This window comes from Gopherus flavomarginatus, chromosome 2, assembly GCF_025201925.1.
Source record: "Gopherus flavomarginatus isolate rGopFla2 chromosome 2, rGopFla2.mat.asm, whole genome shotgun sequence".
NCBI lineage: Eukaryota > Metazoa > Chordata > Testudines > Testudinidae > Gopherus > Gopherus flavomarginatus.
This window is the reverse complement of record NC_066618.1, coordinates 102,264,342-102,284,272: the sequence shown is the minus strand read 5'-3', so window position 1 is coordinate 102,284,272 and position 19,931 is coordinate 102,264,342. Positions and strand designations below refer to the sequence as shown.

The 19,931-nt window shown below is 42.4% G+C and overlaps 1 protein-coding gene and 1 long non-coding RNA gene across 7 annotated transcripts in view; both read left to right on the top strand.

Annotated features, from left to right (window-relative positions):
- Positions 1–19,931, top strand: part of LOC127043773 (uncharacterized) — a 489,959-nt gene that overhangs the window by 17,348 nt on the left and 452,680 nt on the right. The gene's annotated exons all lie outside the window — the stretch shown is intronic.
- EZH2 (enhancer of zeste 2 polycomb repressive complex 2 subunit) overlaps positions 1–19,931 on the top strand; it is an 85,238-nt gene that overhangs the window by 3,705 nt on the left and 61,602 nt on the right. The window contains exon 1 of one of the 6 annotated variants that reach the window (XM_050937699.1): positions 11,409–11,454. The exons of the other annotated variants lie outside the window; for them this stretch is intronic. The gene's annotated coding sequence lies outside the window, so the exon portion shown is untranslated. Of the gene's footprint in view, positions 1–11,408; positions 11,455–19,931 lie in introns of those variants that run through there. 6 annotated transcript variants of the gene reach the window in all.

Sequence of the window (19,931 nt, the reverse complement as noted above, 5' to 3'; positions counted from 1 at the left end):
GGATAGCTTCCAGAAGTAATGAATTCTGGGAGATTTTGAAAGCCCCACCAGTTTGATGTGGTAGAGTCATGGAGGGATTGTTTAAGCATTTTGTGCTTTTGCCAGCAACCTCTGTTCCCCGTCCCACTAAACTAATAGTGGTTAGACTTGTTGACAGCAAGCCTAATCCAGATGGTATTTGGGACCCTTGTACATGGTTTTGAACAGTTATAAAACACTTTGCATCCACACACAAGTCTTCTAGGAGGACCAAATGGTGAGTTATTCTAATGTTGTCAGGGTCCAAGAGATAATTCGAAATAGTGGGGTGGGGGAGAGGAGAGGAAAAGGAGCCGGGAACATGACAGTAGACATATGATTTACTACCCATTTTGGAAAGAGGTGTAAGGAGGGAAAAAAGCCTGATGTGAAAAGTATTGAATGGATGCAAGAATAGAAAGATGGAGGGGAAGGCAAATTCATGGAAGAATATGAAAATATTGGTCACTATTTAGCATGTGTTAAGCATGCATTCATTTTAAATAGATGTGTAAGTGTTTTGCTGAGTCATGGTTTAAGAGGGGAACTTTATACTAGTTTCTGAAATAGATATTCTGTCTGCCCTCATGGACACCTACTGAAGATTTGAGATGAGGGCAGTGTATTCATATGAATGGCTTAAGATGAACTGCTCCACTTTAATTTGGACAGTTGAGATGGCAAAAGAAAGAACTGTTGGGATCCAGACAAGGGGAGCTGAAGCTGGAGTAGACGTATCCTAAGTCTTGGCCCGGGCTCAAGCCAAACCCCCCTTGGATCCACACACCAATTGTGGAACCTAGGGTCTGAGCCCTATTGCTTTCCTGTCTGCACGCGATACCAGTTTGACTCAGATCCCAGAAGTCTTCTAGATGTGTCCCAGAGTTCCTTGGGGCCAGGGTTGATTTGATTTAAATCAAATTGATTTAAATCACTAGTCAGGAAGACTTGATTTAATCATGGATTTCTACATAAAAGTGCTTTCTTGTTGGTTGTTATAGCCTTAATACATATTCTTCACAACTCAGAGATAGATGTAGGTTTCATTTTTAGAAGGTACACACTATGCATTTTTAAAGTGATTTATTCTGAAAACTTTTCAGATTAGTTTTACAACTATATCAGAAAATGAATGGTTATTTCATTTACCAAAGGTAATTGAAGCAGATATTTATGAAGTCATTGAGAGGTGAACTATCTCCAGTTCAATAGGCTAATCATTAATATTTGGAGGATTTTCTTGCCGTGCTATATTAGTAGGAGAACATCACCAGACAGACATTTAAATCGTTTTATTTAACTAAAACAACAACGTTATGTATTCTGGTTTTTTTTCCCCTTGAACAGCAAACATATTTTAACAAAACAAGCATATAAATTTTTGTGTTTAGTTAAACATTCAAGCTTTTTTAAAATTAGTTTTGTTTTTGTTAAAATTGTTTAAAATAGTTAAATGAATTAAAAAACAAAAAAATTAAATCGACTGTCAGACATGAGAAACTTAAAATATTGGCTTCTGCTGCTAACTTAGTTATCTTCTTCATTTTCCTGTTTGTTCATAATCTGGAAAAGAAAAACAAGCTTTCCTGCTTTTACAAGTCCCAAACGATTTCTCACTTTGGAATAAATTAGTCCAAAGGAAGAAAATATTCTTCGTATACTGACAGAAGAAGCTACTGCTGTTAAAAATGAGATTATCAGTTCAACAGTCTCTGAATCCAAGTGCTTAAGTGACTTCCACCAGTTCACTTGTGTGACTTTTTTTAAAACATCATCAGCAAACATATATTTCTTGAATGGTTCACCCTTAGCTCTGAAGTTTATTATACATTAACTCCTCACTTAATGTTGTGGTTATGTTGCTCAAAAATGCAACTTTAAGTGAATTGTTAAACAAATCTAATTTTCCCATAAGATTTAATGTAAATATGAGGGGTTAGGTTCCAAGGAAATTTTTTTTTGGCAGACAAAAGGCATTATATACTGTATAAAGTGATCCTGGCTTATCCCAGGCAGACACAGCCTGCTACAAGCTAGGATTCTAGGAAGCACCTTTGCAGCAGCAGCGACAGCTTCCCCGGAGAAGAACAGGCGCCATGTTTGCCGGGAATGCTCCAGGCTCGCCTCTTCCTATCCCCGCTCTACTCCAGGTCCACCTCTTCCCATCCCTACTCCACCTCCTCTCCAGAGCATGCTGCATCCCCACCTGAAAGCCCTAAGCGCTGCCAAACAACTGTTTACTGGTGCTTAGGGTTTTCTAGGGGGGGAAGGGAGGAGTGGAGCTTCCCCGCTCCTCCCCCTCCCTCCCAGCGCTTCACACTTAGGACTTTTTATTTAGATAGGTTTTTTCCTCAAAGCATTTTGTCAAAAAAAGTGATTTAAATTAATTTTTTTTAAATCATTGATTTTTATACATCCTGCTTGGGGCAATTTACTTGGTCCTCTGTATGCTGACAATTTGTGGTGCAGTCTATTGCAAACAGAAGTCACACCTCCCTTTGCAAATGGCAGCAGCTCAGGTCAGTGTTAACGCATTGTCTTTTGAACACCAGTCTGCAAGCACACTATCAGAGAGCCTGCAAGGTCTCAAAGGAGATAGGTCAGAAAAAGCCTTTTGCAAAAAAGAGCTGTCTCTTGGTCACAAGATTTTGGTGGAAGGACCAGAGAGCAGAGAGAGAACGAAGTGGCTGGCCTGCAGGGAAGTGCAGTGGCAGAGCTCCTGGTTGAGCACAGCTGGAGGAGGATAACTCCAACACCTCAGCCACTTCCCCTCCCTGAAGGGCAGCCACTTGGTCCCTGCTCTGCTCTTTGGGCCCCCCTGTGCCCTCCCTAGGTCTGCATGTGCAGGGGTGCCCAGGCAGCCTGTAGAAGCCAGTCCCAAAACCTCCCCGCAGCCTCTTGCAGTGGTGGCGACCCTGGCTCCTTGCTGCCATGCAGAGCTCGTTCAGAGCAGGAAGCAAAGCTGACAGGGAGGATGTGGTTTCCAGCTCTCAGAATGTTGGGGATCATCCCTGAGCTGGAAGCTCTGCCACTTCCCCATCTCTCCCTGCCGGGCAACTGCTTGGTCCTGTGTCGCTGTCTGTCCCATGCTCCCAGGCTCCTGCCTTCCCTGGGGCTGTGTGTGCAGAGGTGCCTGCGCAGAATGCACTGTGAGGGTGGTGAATGGGAGCTGGACCCAAACTTTCCCCACAGCCTTCCAGGAATCCCTTATCCATGCCTTCTGGGGTGCAGCGGAGGCAGGGATAATGGATTGGGGAAGGGTCTGGAGCACACTGCATTCCAAATTCTGGTGTTGCACTTCACCACTCTGCAGCCAGCAGCAGCCAGACTGAGGCTCTAAAACCTTTTTCCTTTAAAACCTACATTTTATGTCATACTTCATAACAGACAAATAACCAACCAAACAGAAACACCTTAGAATTGCAAAGTTTCATTTTAGTTGTTTGACAGACCTGGAGACTGATGTTCTAATTAACCTCAGAACAGGTGCACATGGACATTTTCTTGCCAATATAACTCCACCTAGAGCAGTGGTCCCCAACCTTTTTGTGGCCAGTAGTGCATTCATGTTTTCAGAAGAGTGTGGCGGGCGCCAACAATTTTTCAAGGCTTATTTTGAATTTGTACATTAAATAATATGAAAAACATCATATTTAATATTCTTCTCACTCTGGGTTGAAATAATATGTACGTTGTCTCTTATTTGAACCACTCATTTTGGAGCAAAATGTTAAAATAAATAAATAAATAAATTTCGAAGCACAAGAAAACAGCAGTATCAATGCAGGAAGAATGCTCACATACAGAGCAGGCTCCAGGCACCAGTGGAGCAAGCAGATGCCTGTGTCAGCACATGCTACGGGGCAGCATTCGGTCCATTCTGCAGAGGCGGAGTGTTTTTTGTTGTTTTTTTTTGACAGCAGTTCTGGGCTGTTCAGGGAGAAGCCTGAGAGAAGCTGTGCAACCTGCAACCCCGTCGTACTCTGTCCCCAGCAGATGGGGGGGGGGGGGGGCCCTGGCATCTCTCCTTTGCTGGCCACTAGGCGGGCATCGCGCATGCCTGGGACAGAGAGCACCAGCGCCTGCAGCCCTGGAGTTCTCTGTCCCCGGCAGGCGCAGGGCCAGAAGAAGCTGCAGCCCCGCGCCTGCTGGGGACAGAGAGCACCGGCACCCGCAGCACTGGAGTTCTCTGTCCCTGGCAACTGCAGGGCCGCAGCTTCTTTCCCTTGCTGAGCGCTAGGTGGGCGCACATAAATGCCCCGGTGGGCACCATGGTGCCTGCGGGCACTGCGTTGGGGACCACTGACCTAGAGGTAGAGAGCTCAATTTTCAGGTTAGATGGTAGTTCAGTATAAAACCTTCTCAAACTGCTGTCGCTCTACTGAGATACCCAACAAAGGAGCTAATTATGCCGTTTATGTACTTTGTATTCCTTATAGGCTCCAGAGTCCCCATCAATAGCACCATCACAGTTAGGAAGCAGGGTGGGCGGTAGAATTTCCCTACCGTGCAACAAATTAATAGGCCTAGAGTGTCGACACTTTGGGATAGTGTTACTTTGGCTTGGGTCTGTACACTGCAGTGTGGATGCCAGAGCCCAAGATTCGAGTGTGGGTCAGAAAATCCTTAATCTACGTTTAAAATGCAGTGTAGATACTGTACTTAAGTCCATGATTCCCAGACAGGTCGGTTGACTCGAGTCTTATTAAATCTAGGTTTATATTGTTGTGTAGACATACCTTAAATCAATGGGCCCCCAAACTTTTCCTCTCATGCTCCCCACCCACCTTAGAAGTAATAGAATGTGTCCGTGTCTCCCCAGGCTGGGAGTGGAGCCGCAGCCAGGAGCAGGGGCTGGGGGCCAAGAGCAGGGTTGGAGATAGAGCGGGACTGGGTGGTGCTACCTCTCCACCCCCTCATGGGCTTGTCCTGGGCCCCACTCCACCTCCTTGGACATTCCTCTGTGCCCCCATATGGGGGTATGCCCCACAGTTTGGTAACCACTGCCCTAAGTGTTTCTGTAAAATATTGAAGAAGTGGCTGGTGCTAGCAGGCAGTGTGACAGTGTCACAGACCTAGGTATTAGGGATGTAAAAGGTTAACCGGTAAGCATTAGGAAAATGCATGTTGGGGATGTCTAATGGTACAGGTGTCAATTGCTAGTTGTAAAAAACCAAATCTTTACTTTAGAGAACAAGCTGTCCACGAAATTGCTGGGTGATTAAGTAATATGAACTCTTTGTAGCGAGCTTCTTCCATACAGTGTTACGAATGCACTTGCATCAGATTAGTTGGTTCTCCCTGTGCAAGGGAAAACTGCAAAAGTGAGAAATAGCAGACGTGTATAGGAGGGACTCATCTCCCTATTTTACTGGCCTTTTACTTATAATATATTAAACATTAAAGATCTGCATTCATGAGACAAAAGTTCCTTGTTCATCCCACACATGTACACTGACTAGTATTAAATATATAATGTTGTATGGTATACATCTCTCTGAATGGTGAAATCAGTGGTGCATGTAAGGTTACAAGTCTAATACTGTTCATGCTGTAAATACTGTAGATAAGAACTTTACGCAAATTCAATAAAGTGAAATCTGTCCAATGAAGTATTAATTGCTTAGGAAAGTGAGATACCAATACTTGAGCCGTTTATTTAGGTGTGTAAATTAATCTGACTGGGGGAGAATATACTGCCATTTTATTGCAGCCAAATAAGGATGTATCAGATATGGACTCGACAAAGTCATTGAAATTTAGAAATACTTTGTAATTTCAATTTTTCTTCAAGTGCTTGTTCATGTCCATTCTAATGTAGGCGTGTACTTGCCCTGAGTACTGCCGCCATAAAGCTTTTCCCTCAGTGGTATCCGTCGGGTCGGCTCTGGTACCCCTTGGAATTGCACTCTCATAACGTTGGTATAGAAGGCCCTGCTTCCCTTTCAGTTTCATCTTACTGCCTGTGATGGTGTCTGGAACTTCTGTTCGTCCTTGTGTTTGCACAAGTATTCTCTTCAGTGGACTTTTCCTTTTCCTGTATATAGTTAAGGACAGTAGTTAGAATTTACAATTTAGTGTTATTTAGTAGTTAGACCCCTGGTTGTCGAGGTTATCCCTTTCCCATACTAGGGCATGTGTGGGTCCCTGGGGTTTAAGGTGTGTGTGGCTTGCCATCAGCCCATGCCTGCTAGTGACCCCCATTTTAGCTGCCTTAAGTGCTTGGGGAGTCCCACCTGTGGAGCAATGTAGGATTTGTAAAGAGTTCAAACCCCAAACCATAAAGGACAGAGACCGGAGATGTAAATACCTCCTTATGGAGGTGGCTCTCCATCCCCCCTCAGAGCTGAGCCACGCCGACTCAGCACCAAGCACTTCTACCTCAGTGAGAAGTGCACTGGCTTCTCAGAGAGACAGGCAGTGCAGCTTGGCATCTTTGGCATCAAGGAGGGGACTCTTTGTCCGTGTTCCTGGACTCTCGGCACTGCCAGGGTTCTCTGGAGGAGGCTTATGCCTCAGTGGCAGCACTGCTCCCAGTCATTGGTGCTGAAGAAAAAGCAAAGGAAAATGGACTTTAGGGTAGCCCTTGAATCTTTTAAGATCTGGAGCTTAGATCTGTCTGCTCTGAAAAGAGAGACATGCCCTCAAAAGAGAGGTCCTGGATGGTCTGCTGCACTTGGTGTGGAAGGCTTGAGGCCTGCAACCATGCGTTTCTGCTCATGACCACAGCTGAACCCATGGTCTGGGCAGCAGAATCTGCCCCATCCAATACCAACTTGGAGGGATGCTTTCACAACTGGTTTACCTTTCTCGAGCAGAGCTGAAAACTTGGCCCTGGATTACTGTGGCAGCAATTCCTTAAACTTGGTCATTGTTCCCCAATAATTCAAATAATAGTGGTGGTTGGTTCATCTTGAGTTGGAGACCCCTCGTGAAGTAGACCTTCCTATGAAACAGATGTAGTCCCCCATTTAAGCCCTTAGCAATATGCTCTCTACTGTACTTGTCCTGGAAGTTAGCCTTCCTGGCGCCCATCACCTTGGCTAGAAGAGTCTCTAAGGTTAGGGCCCTTAATTCAGAACCTCCATACATGATTTTCTTCAAGGACAAGGTCCAAATGCGCCCTCACCCAGCCTTTCTCCCCAATGTGGAGGAATTCCCCATTAGCCATGCTTCTACCAAGAGCCACATGCCAACAGGCAGGAACAGTGGCTTCTTTCACTAAATGTTAGGCAGCTGCTAGTGTTCTACATAGAAAGGACTAAATAGTTTAAGAAACTACTCAGCTTTTCGTGGTGGTGGCAGACAGGATGAAAGGTCTCCCATTCTCAACCTAGAGAATTTTTTTGTGGATCACTTCTTATATCCGTATGTGCCACTACCTCGGAAAAAGTCCTTGATTCTGCCCTGATGACACATTACACAAGGGCACTAGCGTCTTCAGCTACATTCATGACCCACATTCCCATCCAGGATATCTTAGAGTGGCAGTGTTGTCTTCAGCTCATGCTTTTGCAACTCGCTATTCTATCACTCAGCAGGCCAGAGACAGTGCTGGATTCGGCAGAGTGTTGCTGCAGTGTGCTTGTCATTGAACTTCAAATCCTCCTACATCTGCTTGGGAGTCACCTACATTGGAATGGACATGAGCAAGCACTTGAAGAAAAAACGGTTACTAACTTCCATAACTGCTGTTGTTTGAGGTGTGTTTCTCATATCGATTCCACATCCCACCCTCCTACCCCTCTGTCAGAGTAAGCTGGCAAGAAGGAACTGAAGGGGTGGTAGGTTGGCAGGGCCCTGTATACCGGCGCTATGAAGGCACGACTCTAGGGGGCACCAGAGCCGACCTGAGGGATACCACTGACAGAAAATCTTTCTGGTGGCAGTGCTTGGGGTGAGCACACACCTACGTTGGAATGGACATGAGCAACAATTCTCTTAAGAACAACAGTTACGGAAGGTTACTAACTGTTTTTTACTTGGCTTTTTTTAGACATCATGCATGTTTGATTGATGCATTTTTTTTGTAAATACACAAGTGAGGTGTCACAAGGTACTGTCTACAGTCAGACCCTTTAAAGGGTATTATTACTGTGCAGATTTTAAAAAGTCATAAGTTCATTAAAGCTTTTGTAAAACCAGAAACAGATGAGTTGCTTATTTTCCTTTGATCTCTTGAGGTCCCTTCCAACCCTAATATTCTATGATTCTATATGTTTACATCTTCCCGTTGCTCTATCAATTCCACTTTGTGTTGCCTTTATTTCCTTCTCCCATTATGTTTCTTTTATGCTTGGAACAATTTCTATGTACCATGCAATCTCCCTCTTCAAAGTGTACATCTTTTCATAATCTTCAATTTCTCTATCAAAACAATTTGATGTAACTTAAAGAAACAAAATTGTACTTTCAGAGACAAGCAATCTCAATCTTAATATGTATAAGCATTCCATTCCATTTGTTTTATCTTGAGGGGGGGAAGGGCCTGATCTAGAAAACTTTACATGAGAAATTCTTAGTCACGTGAGTAGTCTTGGCTTCACGAGGGACTATTTTTATGAAAGATTGCATTATCCTTGGGATTGGGACCTTGTGTGTTTTCTTTGAGGCTCTGTGCATGCTTTTTGGTACCACAATCAAATGTAAAATTTGTGTATAGGGCTGAATTTCAAAAAGCAGATTGAATGCTTAAAGCTGTTATATCCCCCAGGTTCTATGGTGCAGATAAAAATATTTTTTCTAGTTTGTTCTGTGTTGTAATTTCCTCCAATTAAATGTCAACCATTTGTACTTTTGATATATTTGACTGGTGCACTCTAGTGTTGTCAGAGTAGGAAAAAATTCACATTTCTTACGAACACTGTGTTTAACAAATCATTGGAAGGGGAGACTGATGACAACTGAATTTGTTTGTTTCTACATGAAAACTTCTGCATATTTATTGAATACAGTATAGATTCTCGCTCTTGTGCCTAAAAAGATCTGTTTTAAGTGCTATGGATCAGAGTTCAACTGTCTCCCATCATGCAATTGACACTATTGGTAATCCAGTTCTGCAGCTTGAGAAACTGAGCACCTTGAGCAAAGTGTTTCTTTTTTCCTTTGGACGAAAACAATTTTTCTTTAATTTTTCACTTAAACGTTTAACATACTGTGAGGGTGAATGATTTAATCCATCAGGCTTATACCCATATTGGTCTGTGTTGTGTCAAGACGTTAGACTGAGATTTGGCAAAATAACCATTTTTGACTACTTCCACTGTTTTAAGGCATATTCCTAAGTATTTCAGACCATTTGGGAGTCAAGATGCTCCTTCATTTCAAAGGTTCAATTAAGACTGTTCTCCAGTAAATGACTTCTGTGGAGTTAGAACACAGTATTAATTAAGCTTTCTTCCAGTATGGTGGTGGTAGTGGTGAAGTATTTCATGACTTGGAGTATGTCTACACTACAGCCACCACAGTGGTACAGCTGCAGTGGTGCCACTATAGTGCCATAGGAAGTGTCTATACTACAAGGGGTTTTTCCATCAATATTTTTAGTCCACCTCTCTGGGAGGCAGTAGCTAGATCAGGGATCAGCAACCTTTGGCACATGGCCTGCCAGGGTAAGCACCCAGGCTGCCCAGGCCAGTTTGTTTACGTGCTGCGTCCGCAGGTTTGGCTGATCGCGGCTCACACTGGCTGTGGTTCGCTGCTCCAGGCCAGTGGGCACGGCGGGAAGCGGTGGCCAGCACATCCCTCGGTTGCTGATCCCTGAGCTAGCTAGATGGATGAATTCTATACCGGGAGTAAGGTCTACCTATCTATATTATGCAGGGCGCAAAATTGTTCACAGCCTTGAGTGATATACCACCGTTGATCTAATTTTGAAGTGTAGACCAGGCCAAAGTGCTTCAAGCAATTATTACTTGTCTTCCAAGTTATTACACTGTTTGTCAAAAAGCCTTCTGTTTTGGGAAAATGGAGGTGAGCAATAGTCGTTATTTAGAACAGGGGTCTCAAACTCCCAGCCTGTGGGCCATCTGCGGCCCATGAGCCTCTCTAATGTGGCCCGCGGGGCTCCAGCAGTTTTGGGGCTGGGTCCTCTCCCTTGGCCACACCTGCGCGCTGCCCCTGGGCGCTCCCCCCGGGGGACCCCAGCAGCGGAGCTGAGCGGCATCTTCCTGCTTGCTCCAGTGGCTGCCGGCCCCTCCCTGCAGCCTAGGGGCAGGGCAGGGCTGTGCCTCCGCACGCTGCCACCGCCCCGAGCACCTCTGTGGCCAATGGGATGCTGCAGGGGGCAGTGCCTGGGGGCAGAAGTGGGTAGAGGCCCCCCAGCCTGCCCCGTCTTGAAGCCCCGGGTAAGCACCACACCCCCGACCCCCTCCCAGAGCCTGGACCCCCTCCTGCCCCAAACTCCCTCCCAGAGACTGCACCCCAATCCCCTACCCTAGACCTTCTCCCACACCCAAACTCCATCCCAGAGCCTTAGGCAGGCAGGGGGTGGAGTTTTTGGGGGATGGGTTCTGAACGGCATGAGTAACATTGGCCCCCTGGGAGGATTTGAGGACTGGCAGTGGCCCTAAGGTAAATTGAGGTTGTGACCCCTCATTTAGAATGTGTATTTATTTGAAGTGCTACAGAATTATTGAATTAATTATTTGAAGTTCTAGAGAACATATCCCCTGGTCACCCATGAATGCATGCATATATATTATATATACACACGCTCTTGAGAGAATTCTTCACCTCAAAATTCTGCACACAATATTTGATAATTCTGCATATTTTATTTGTCAAAATAACACCACATAATCATGCCAGATTCAATTATTTTGGTAATTTATTTCAAAATATCTGTTAGCAAGTATTTGTTACTATACAGACCCTCCACCAAAGCAGATTCTGGTAACTTTATTTGTCCAAAAAAAAAATAAAAAAAAAATTCCTTACTAGGAATATTAATACAGAACTTTGTGTAATTCATTTAAATTACAATACAGAACCATGTTTCCTGCACAGAAGCAGTGCACGTTACTAGTCCACCGTGGCATAAAGCAGCTGGCATAAAGGCAGATGGCTTTTCTGGCACCACAACGGCCTCTGCTGGGCAAAAGGTGGAAGTGTAGCATTTCTTAGGTAAAATGTTTGTGTGGGAAAATACAAAATTTTGCGAGACAGAGGAATAATGGTGATGTGCGAAGAATCTGAAGAGAAGCCTTTAAAGAACTAAAGTAATCTTTCATTTGGAGCAGAGGTGGGGAAACTACGGCTCCCAGGCCAAATCCAGCCTGCCAGGGGGCTCCGCTCATCAAGATGCCCCCGCCCCAAGTGCCGCCCCCGCAGCTCCCATTGGCCAGGAACTGCGGCCAATGGGAGCTGCAGGGACAGTGCCTGAGGACTGTAGGAGCTGGAGATAGGACATGCTACTGCTTCCTGGAGCCACTAAAGGTAAGCGCTACCTGGAGCCTGCACCCCTGAGCCTCTCCCCCTTGCCCGAGCCCTGATCCCCCTCCGAACCCCTCGGTCCCAGCCTGGAGCACCCTCCTACACCCCAAACCCCTTATCTCCAGAGCCCGCACCCCCAGCCAGAGCCCTCATCTCCCTCCAACCCAGCCCAGAGCTCCCTACCGCACCCTGAACTCCTCATTTCTGGCCTCACCCTGGAGCCTACATCCTATACCACACCCCAACCCTAATTTTGTCAGTATTCATTGCCCAACATACAATTTCTATTCCCAAATGTGGCCCTTAGGCCAAAAAGTTTGTCCATCCCTGGCTTGGAGGCATATTTTAAAATTATGTATGAAAAGTAGTCAGACTTGATTCACGTCTCGTTTTAGATATTTAGATATTTAAAACCTACAAAAGACTTTAACAATACTGGGTTCAAGTCCATTTTTACTTCCATGTGAAGTGTGTATAAAAAAAAAAAAAAAAGCCTGAGAGGGGAATGGTGGTGGTTTTCTTTTTAATTTTTTAAGAAAACAAATTGTTGGGGTATTTTACTTTAGAAATCAAGTCAGATCTGGTGTTTTTATTATTTTGCTGAATGACCTGTGGGAGGCATAAGGGGTGTTTAGTGTGTGCTCTTATAGTTTAACTGAAGGGGGATGGAGAAGTTTATCAAGACATCCTTAATCAAATAACTTGTTAGATGTTTAAAAGCTTTAAATATTCTCACTGAAAATTTCTTCCCTTCAGTTGCTCAGCTTTCATTTTCTGGGTTCTTGTGTGTCAGTTTAATTAGTTCTCAAATTATAGAATCTTCCAGCCTAGGCAAAATTTAAATTTTTAATTTAAAAAACAAGCAGAAAAAACCAAAACCTTTTCATACTTTATATATCATAAAATACTCGCTATTACTACATTGGCTGATTACTTTTAAGTGAAATCTAAGCCATATGTCACTAACTTAATGTCATTTTCCACCCCTATGTAGAGTTGATCAAATTCAGATTAATTAAATCAGACAACTGTAGTTTAAACAGTTCTTCAAATGCACTCTTTTAGGTGTAAAGTATCCTCAAAATATACTCTAACTGTTCATGCCCAGAAGTGGGCTTTTGTATCAAAGTATATGTGTTTCAGTACTATTGGATTTGAGGAATTAAGGGACTGAAATGCAAAAAAAACTTTTGCAAAGGTTTGGTTAAAGCAAGCACCATTGCTTGTTTAGTAAAATGTCTTTAACATGTGTCAGGTATTGTGTTGACTAAAGCTCCTTGTTTGTATTTTCTGTGGACATGACTAAAAAATAAATTGTCCTCAGCCTTTCTGGAAAGTTGAAATTAACAAATCTATGTTTTTTGGGGCGGGGGAGCTGCAAATCAAGAGGAAAGTGAATAGTACGTTGCTTAATTTTTGGTAGTAGTTATATTTGATTTTTTGGGCTACTAATTCAAACTTCGATAAAAGCTTCCTTTTAAATTTTTGAATCTCCACTTTTCCATCTGAATGACATCTTGATCACATGAATATATATCAGATGCATATATCCAGTTGGCCAAAATGCGCAAAATGCGCTGGCTATATATCTTGACAGTAATCCAGGTTTCCTAAATTTCTGTAGCATTTCCTTATGCTCAAGATTTGTGTTGTCTCCTGTAAGAGAGATTTTGCTGACTCCATGCTGAACTGAAGTCAGATTTCAATGGTAGGCTCAAGAGTCCATATTAGCTTGTGGTTAATATTAACTGCCCAGTCATTCGCTACTTTTTTGAAATATAGCAGCACTTAATAGTCTTAAACGAAGCGTTTTATCACAAAACAGTATTTTTGGTTGCAAAGTTTTATTCTTATTAATTCTGGAGAAAAGCAATGAAACAGAAGATGAAGGAATTTCATCAAGATTTACTCAGAGGTGTTCAATAAGTAAACTCCTTGTGTATTTGGATTTCAGAAAATCCTGTAGCCATAGGTTTATAGAGAAAGGTCTTTCAATATTACACAGGAGATTTTGCAGATAGCTTACAGCTCTCTTCACTGTAGAACTTGGTCAGCCTTGCTGTGAAAACAGGCTATGATATGCTGCAGCATTCTAGTGAAGAAATGTGTTTTGTGAGAGGTTTCTGGGTAAATATTCTGAAGCAAGATTTTTTATTTTTTTATTTTTAAGGGATTAGATTTTGTCTTGTTAGGCTATATAATTTGAAGGGCGTATCTTGGGGCGGGGGTCTAATAACATCTCTTGAAATTTCTCACTGTCAGATGGAAGTACTGAAAAGCTTTTCCCTCAAGAATTTAGGAAACTATGAGGGGAAGTTAACACGTGGCCTCATTAGAGGACACTTAGAGAATTAAACCAAAGCCTGATGTGAAAAAGCAACAAATCCAGTGACAGTGTGCACGCTCCTTCTCATCTCCACAACTGCTGGAATCTGGAAAATGTTTGGATTCTTACCAGGGGCTCAATCTTGTATAAACCTTTTGTAGTAAGAGAGTGCCTGAAACTTTAGAGAAGGCTATAAAGAATTTTTATTAAGATTGGGCTTGTAGGTTGTTTGTTTTTGCTCCTTTATGCTGTCAGGCAGACCTGGATAAATACTTTGTTTTTGCTTTACAAATACTAGGAATGTCAAGTCTGTCCTCCTTGATTTTGCTGGAATACTTCTGGTAGGTCTCAAGGATGTTTATTGAAGGCTCCAACACCTTAATTGAAAGGGAAAGAGCATTGAATCTTTTTCTGTATCCCAAGTATTAAATCAGTGAAGTTAAATAGTTATTGAAGTTATTTCACTAGTTTTCCAACTTAGCCAAGACCCAACTTCTTAATGTAAATTTAAAAAGAATATTTTTTTGGAAAAAAGAGTATAAGCCCGGTAGTGGTTTTTTCTTTTTCCTTTGCAGGTCACCTTTAAATCCCCTTCTGGTTGTTGTGAAGGAGAAAGGGTTGCTTCTTCTTCCCTCACTCCTGTGATTCTCGTGTGTGAGTGAGGGTGTGTGCGCTGCTGGAAAGAAGGACCTCTATTTTCCTCCTTCCAATTGTTTTGTTTTTTCCCCAGAGCTCTTACCCCATATATATTCAGCTTTTCTAAGCAGCAGAGAAAGCAGATTTGCATGAATTGTGTAATTTTCTGTCAGTGTTCCGAATAATAGCTGTAAAATGGATCGTTGTGGTAGGGGAGGCATATTTACTCTGCTGTTTTTAGGGAGAGTTCTGAGCATCAGTGGATGCACTTGAACTTGTCTACAGGCTCAGAAGCGGCATTTCATTGGTTCACGTTTGGAAGATCATCTATGCAACCACAAGCTAAGTTCCCTCTAAGCTGCACAGTTGCCCATTAAGCCCTGTGCAGGGGCTCAGGGCTGTGGCAGGGAAAGATTCCTCTCCCTCAGCATGGACCCGCCCCGGTGTGGAGAGGCACCCCTCCCCGCCAGCCCCAGTGCAGACCCGCCCTGGAAAGCAAAGTCATCCAAATTGTGATTGTAACTGGTTCTGTCATTTAGTAGTTTGATGCAAGCCCCATGGCCTTGCCTATATGATGGTAATTTCCAACAACATTGAATCCAGTTGGATTGGTAGCATAGACAGAGATTCAGTGAACAGAGCCATCTTTATAACATGTTTAATTAAACTTACTTTCAGCAGCTTAATTAAACCAGTCTGACATCCATCACTATCTTTTTGACTTGTCTACATGAGCACATTCAAAGTGTTCTTCCAGCATTTGCCACATCCTGATATTAACTGGAAACTGAGCTTGGAAACTACATAGATTACTAAAGTTTTGTCCAGACTAGTGCCTTTTTGTAGTGGGCTAGAAATATCTCCTCATTGCCCTACTCCTGGTAGTAATGGTGGGAAGACTAGTGTAGGTTGGATTGAGGCATCCGTCAGCATTTTTACCTCTGTCATCTAATTTTGCTCTGAGCAGGTTTAAGACTAGTGCTCTACCTTATTAGTGTTCTTCTGGTTATTACCACTGTTACTATTTGCAGTGATGGAGGATCTGAGGTTAGTGTAAATATAGCTGTAACAGAAAATGTGATACCTATCAATAACTTCGATTTGATTAAAAGGTAGAAATCTTGGTAAGAGGGGTTACTAATGCAAAAAATGCTACCTTTGTAAGACAATGAATTTAACAGCTGAAACATTGGGTGAAGAAAATCACCCAGAGAAAGTGGTAAGAGGCAAAAATGGACTGAGTCTACTGTAGTGACTAGACCCTCCTAATAAGCATATGAAAAGGAATGGAGGAACCAAGAAGTCTCTTAAACCAATTTAGCCAGGAAAATGGGCATAAGAGTATTATCTTAAAAAATTGAGATGGATATCACATACAGGAAAGTGGTAGCTTTCCCACAAGTGATTATAGAGGAAAGATAGTCTTGTATAATAAATCAGAACTGGGTAAACATCTTTGCAAAGTGTCAGGTATATATGACCAAGGACTAGTGCAAGGAGGAATTGGAGAGACCCTTGAAGTCTAGAGAGGGAAATTAAATTCCTGATATGTAGTCTCTGACAAAAGGGTCAGAGTAGACTGATGCGCAAGAAATATCTTGCAAGCTGCTCCAAATATGTGACAGTGGGAGAAAATCTCTTGTGAGTGATGGAGAAGGAGAAAGGGTGTTTGGAATCCTATCTATAGCTTAAGGTTTTGGTCAAACGGTTCTTATTCCAGAAAGCGTCACAATAAGGGCTTCACTATGAAAATAACCTCAAGGATCAGAAAGGAGGTGATTTTAAAGAGATGCAGGTGACAGCAGATTCTAACATACTGACAATCCAGAGAGGTGTGGGTTTGGTTTAACAAAAGTGGCTTTTTCTCTAATTTGCTTGTGGTAACAGAAAAGACTTTGAGAAACCAATGAGGAGATGACACATTTTCCAGGCTTGGGGAACAGAGAGAGAACTCTACAGTGACAGTGTAAGTGCTGTTCTATATTTACAGCTTCTTATCCTGTTTAGGGGTATTTAATATTGTATTGTATGAGTCTTAAATCTGCCTTTAAATTAAGAAAATAAATTTAGAGTGTGACAAGTTACTTACATATTGTTTGCATATTACAAGGGAAAGAAACGTACTTCTGATATTTAAGAATGTCAGAGGTGTAATGGCTTTGAACAATCACAGCAGAGATTAAAAAATGAAGGGAAATAAAACTTGAAAGGGCTTTGGGGCCAGGAAGACATACCAAGGAGATGGTATGCTTTGGCATAAAATAGCAGTCCAATGAATTCTTTCTCCTATCCAAGTAGTAGTTGAGATTTCTGCTCCCAGTCTTCCCACTCTTTCTGCCAGAATCAGAATTATTGAAGGATGCAGCTGAGGGAAGTTTTTCGTTACTTGTGGAAATGTCTCAGCATAACATTTATGTGACATCTCCGCGTCTTGTGCAATGCTCTGCTGCATATATTGTTAAAGCAACTTGCCAAATACTTGAAGTAGAGGCAAGGGCCATAAACAAAGAAAAGACCATTATAACGGGTTGGATCACAGAAACCCCCTTGGGAACTGCCAACTGATGTGCCAAGACTACTTCTGCCCCGCTTTCCCTGCCAGTCTGGGACTTCAGCCCCCTGTCTTGCAGAGCCAGACACGCCAGTCTGCTCCAACATAGACACAGGATACTCGTCTTTAACACTCAGATGCCCAACTCCCAATGGGATCTAAACCCCAAATAAATCCGTTTTACCATGCGTAAAGCTTATACAGGGTAAACTCATAAATTCTTTGCTCTCTATAACACTGATAGAGAGATGCGCAGCTGTCCCCCACCCCCATGTATTAATACATACTCTGGGTTAATTAAAAAGTGATTTTATTAAATACAGAGAGTAGGATTTAAGTGGTTCCAAGTAGGAACAGACAGAACGAAGTGAATTACTAAATAAAATAAAATAGAACACGCAAGTCTATGTGCAAGAAAACTGAATACAGATAAAACCTCACCAGTTCCAGTAAACTTCCTTTTACAGACTAGTCTACTTCTAGTCTGGGTCCAGCAATCACTCACACCCCCTGTAGTTACTGTCCTTTGTTCCAGTTTCTTTCAGGTATACTTTGAGGGTGGAGAGGCTATCTATTGAGCCAGCTGAAGACAAAAATGGAGGGGTCTTCCACAGGCTTAAAGAGACCCCCTCGTTTCTCCTATGCAAAGTCCAGCTCCAAGATGGATTTTTGGAGTCCCATGGACAATCACATGTCCATCATGACTGAGTTTCTTACCAGCCAAGCCACATTCCTGGGAAAACGTCAATATGGATTGGCATCTTCGAATTCATTGTTGGCTTAAGTGGTTCTTGATTGGGCATTTAATTTGCACATTTCTTTCTCAATAGAAATCAAGCAAGTATACAGCCAATATTCCTAACTTCAAGTACAAAAATGATACATGCATACAAATAGGAGGAATGTATTCAGTAGATCATAACCTTTACATAGATATGTTGCATGGCATATATAGCATAAAACATATTCCAGTTATATTATATATACATTCATTAGCTTATTCCCATGAAGCCTTGTGGGGTACAACGTCACAACCATAATACAAACTAATTGGGAGTTCACCATGGACACAATTATTTTTGCATTGTGTTTATGAAGGAGGATGGGTGTAACCACACTTCAATCGATTTTCAGTTTCCTGTTGTGGATACAGTTCCATCTAAGATTTTAATGATGGTGAAGTGATGGTCTCACAAACGAGACGTACAGGAAATTACTAAAGTAACGTGATAGTGTGAGACAAAGTTGAACTTGACATTATTTACACTAGCCTCTTTTATTGCAAAATCTTCTACCATTGCACTTTTACTGGGGCACTAGTGTAGAGAAGTAAGTGTTTTTACCTCCATGTTGTTTACTCAGAGCAGGACTAAATGACCAAATAGAAAAAATGCTAGCCACAGCTGTTGCTTGGCTGTACTTGGAAGTGAAGGCAGAGGCAAACACCTCAGAGAGGTGGTGCTACTGCAAAGAATGTTGTTATAGTTATAAATTATGGCCTTGGATAAACATCCTTTAAATGCCCAAACTAACAAGACACAAAATTAACTTGGTTTTTGTCCTTTCCAATTAAGGGGGAGAGTTTTTGATTTTACGAGCTGCAGTTAGTTGTCTTATCTAACTTGGATAGTACCTGGGAATGTCAGTTTTCTCCTTCCTGATAACATACAGGCTTGTGTACAGCATATATGTTCGTCCTGTGTACTTAATCTTTTCTCCTCCCTCACCCTCCAATAAAAGAGATTGTGTTTTGGCAGAGGGAAACACTGGCATAGCTGACATAAACTGGCCACAAAACAGCTGTCAGTTTCCTCAGCAGGAACAGATCTGGCTTTACCATTTTTATGTCCCTGCCCTCTAGGGGATTCAAGGGGTGAAAGGATGTGGTTGGTGTGTTCCTATATTCCTTTTATTCCCTAATAGCACAGCAGTCCAAAGGGCCCATTGCAGTAAAGGCAGCCTTCAGGGCTACTTTCACCTATGCTGTGGGTTGAACTACCCATTGGTAAACTCAGCATTTGGGTGGAGCAGACAAACTCCCTTTCCATCTCTGTACCTGACTCAGTGCCAACACAGGGATGAATTTCCTCCACTATCTTTTTCCTTGCTGCAAACCAAGGGATCTATGTTCTTCTGGGGAGTGCCTCTAAACTAGCTCTTGCAGCCTCTTTTTACAGGACAGATTTGGCTTCCTTATGAGTCTATGAATCTTGTTCTGAAATGAACTTGAAGTCAATTTGTCATAAATCATTAGTGTGAAATAGAAAAATATTTAAAATATTTTGTCTTGTTCTAGGATGTCTTTCTAAGACTACTCAATACTGAATGTAGTCAAATCATGATATATTTTTAACTGCTTACTTTTTTTTAGAAAAGAGTGAAGGCATAACTAACTCAGAAGACAGCCCTTGGGTTACTCGCAGTATGTTAATAGCTGTCCTGAGAACATAGCCTAGGGTATGTAAAGATGAGACTGCATGTACATTCATTATCAGCTGCAACTTGCATATCTTTGATTTCTTTAAAAAAATAAAATAAAATAAAACAAAACCAACTTTGATTTGAAGAGAAAGTGGCTTCATGACTTGGGCCCCGCGGAAGTAAATTCCCTCTATGCCTTCTGATCTGCGCTCACACATTTTACCAATTTAACTAAATCTGTTTTGAAATGTATTTAGCTGAATCTGTGTGTCTCTCCTGTGTTGGCACTCTTAAATCTGTTTTAGTTGCTTATATCCATTTAGCATAGTCTGGGTTTGTTGTTGTGTTTTTTTTTTTAAAGTATCCTCTGTTGCTCAGGTGTGCCAGGTTGAAGAACTCTTTGTCCAAGTGGACTGATGCGAGGTAACTGCAATATAGGTCTAAATCTAGGCCATAGGTAGTAGTAATTTGTAGTTCTGCATCATGGGAGAAGGAGAGTGTAGGAAGAAAAGTTACTAATTGGAGGCTGGAAGACGGTGCGGTGGG